At 32.3% G+C, this 3,040-nt stretch overlaps 1 long non-coding RNA gene across 1 annotated transcript; it reads left to right on the forward strand.

Annotated features, from left to right (window-relative positions):
- The first annotated feature begins 523 nt into the window (after nt 1–523).
- Nucleotides 524–2,704, forward strand: LOC110650694 (uncharacterized). The gene is made up of 2 exons (XR_009142506.1): nt 524–970; nt 1,443–2,704. It is a non-coding gene; the product is annotated as an uncharacterized LOC110650694 (long non-coding RNA).
- Nucleotides 2,705–3,040: the final 336 nt, after the last annotated feature.

Below are 3,040 nucleotides of genomic sequence, written 5' to 3' on the forward strand. Positions count from 1 at the left end.
TTCCTTGGCAAACCCAAACGTATGTACTAATTCTTCTTTTATTTAATTTCTCATGTAATTTTACTTTTTCTTTTTTAACAAGTTAGTCCCTTCTCAATATTTCACCTCCTGTTTTATTTTTTCGATCTAATTTTTACTTTCATTTTATTAATTATATACATAATAATCTTTTAAATTATTATCAATTATAACTAAAATTATTAAAAAAATAGGTGTTAAAACTCTCAAATTAATATTATAACACATAAAAATTTTGATTTTACATAATCTCACTAGATACAGTAATTCATTTTAATTCACATAAAATTTAAAAAGACTTATAAAATTAAAATTTCAATTGGGCATTAATCTTGCAATTTGTATGATCTCAATATGAATTTTAACAAATAAACAAATATGACTTGTTTGGAAAAAAAAAATCTCTTTAATCTAAATGAACCCGTAATATTTTATGCGGCCCAATGGCTAAATGTTTAAAGCCACATTTCTTGAGTTGGATTCTCAACCCCAACATCATTTTCTCCGTTTTATTAACTTAACTAATCCTAGCCGTCCCTTCCACTTCACTTCAGATAATCTCAGCCATTTAAGTCTTACTGTATATACATTTATTTAAGCCTAACCCTACCCTCATCGTGCTCATCTCCTCCTTCTCCTCCTCCTTTCTGCCGATTTTGGAGGTCTTCTCTGCTTCCTCCTTTCCATTTTTTTTTCTCCAGCAAGCCCTTGTAGACCCTTTCGATTTCTTCCCCATCTCTAGATTTCTTTGATTTAAAGCCTCTTTTTTTTTTTTTTTTGTTTATTTATGTAGCTTTCAATATCCTTTCCATCGACCACCACTCTCCCCTCATCTGCTTGTACTTTCTCTCCTAATTGGCCAGCGCTCTTCTCTGTGATTTTGGGAGTTCTTCTGGTCTCAGTATCAGCAACAATTCTCCTTTCGCATAAGCAAGTCACAGGTAGCAGAGAGGTCAGCAATTCTCCTCTGTGATTTTTGGGAGTTATTTTCTCTTACTAACCCAGATGGAAGAATCTTTTACTTTTAAATCTATGCTATTTAATGGGTTTTATTAATTTCTTAGGTTTGTAATTGATGATATTGTATTTTGGCATTTAGCTAAGTACATTAGATTTGTTCTCTTTTATTTTTTAGGCCTTTTGCTGTAAATACATCGAATTTTGTTACCTTTTTTATGCGTTTGCTGTAAATCTATGCCTTGTGATGCTTGAACCTTGATGTTGGATGTGATAAATGTGCCGTGAGCCTTGCTGTTGCTTGCTTCTGCATTATTCCTTAGGAAGATACAGACTTTCTTTGTCGCTTTTGTTTCATCCTACATATTTACTCTTTGAACTAATTATTTTTAAATAACCTCCTCCTCCCTTTTCATTTGTGTATATATATATATATATATATATATATATATATATATATATAACAGGACGCGCCATGAAATATTATCTACCCTTCAAATATTGGCTTCCCTCGGAGAACAGCTGGGAAATGAAGATGTTAGTGGTTGCTCTAATCAACTATGCAATAGCAATGACAATTGAACATGAACTCAAAACCCATCCCAACCCAAATTACAAAACATGTGCTAGAAATATTCGTCTCCTATTGGGTTATATGGCAATTGTGATACTTGTTTTGATTAATGTTCTCATCTATGGTGTGTTACTTTTGAGTTTATGGGTCTACATGGTTATACGAGTAGCACGCAATCCATATCAAGACTTATATCTATTAGTAGGTGAAGATTTGCAGCACTCAAAGGAGCTAGCTGAAGATGCAATCCAAAGGCTATTTGGCAGGCTGGAGTGAGCCACGGAATCAATCGTCTAGTTAGGTATATCATTCTAGTAAATCTGAGTTGTCTTTACAATTTTAGATCTCTATATAAAATGTATGATTTTAGCAGTAATTTTAATGGTTTAATTGTGATAGTTTAGTCTATATTAATGTAACTGAGTTGTAGAAATAATACTTAGTTGTAGGATTTTGAAAGGGTTTCCATTGAAATTTTGAAATTTATTTATGTATTTCATGATTGAATATGTTAGAATATTTGTTTATTACATTGTTAAATCTCCTTCTCTCATTTGTAATGTTCGATGCAAAGAGAGATTTTGATTTATGTGTCTTTTGTAGAGGAAAAGATAGGGAGAGGGAGAGAATTTTTTATTAATAATTTTTTTATCAGCATTAAGTCCAATTTTGAAATATTTTATTACAATATCCGAGTTGTAGAAATAATTCCGATGCTCATCTCCTTCAGCACAACAAAATACCCATCTCATTCCCAGAATATGTTTGAGAATAGCATTTGCTATTGAATCCATACTCAAAGCTTGTAAATCAAATTGTGTTGATCTTAGTCCCAAGCTTCAGATGGTTTCTTGACCTGCATATTTAAATGGGTAGCTTGGAACTCATATCAAGATCTTTACCATTTGCTACTCCAAGCATTTAATGAGTTGAAGAGGCTCTCAAGAAATGCATTTGAAGCACTGAGGAGGGAGGCCAATTTGAGATGGGGAAACAACGTAATGCAGGAACTGAATCATCAATCTTCTTCATCTGTTAAATATTGTTTAGTCTTAATTATTGCTTATTCATTAATATTATGTAAATGACCTTGTTCATATTCCTTACTGCTACTCTGACCAAATTGGTGATTAATATCTTTATTGCTTATTGCTACTCTGACCAAATTGGTGATTAATTTCTTTGTATTTCTTGCCCAGCACTGTCCATGGATTGAACAAAGTTAAGCTTCTTGTTGTAACTTAAAGCTTGCTTGCTATCAGTTCAGATATCTTGGGTCTTTGATTGTACCAGGGTAATTAGCAAAGCTTCTGGTTCATAGTTATTTCCTCTTGAATCTTAGGTTTGGATCTATTCAGAATCATAGTTGTGTTGTGCAGTAGTTTTTTTGGGTCTTTGGTTATGCAGCTTGAGTGGGAGCTTCTGCTACTATGTATATTTTGGTTTGGTTTGGTTTGGTTATTTTTTATTATTATTTTTTAAATTCAATGG

The sequence above is a fragment of the Hevea brasiliensis genome, chromosome 13 (assembly GCF_030052815.1).
Source record: "Hevea brasiliensis isolate MT/VB/25A 57/8 chromosome 13, ASM3005281v1, whole genome shotgun sequence".
NCBI lineage: Eukaryota > Viridiplantae > Streptophyta > Magnoliopsida > Malpighiales > Euphorbiaceae > Hevea > Hevea brasiliensis.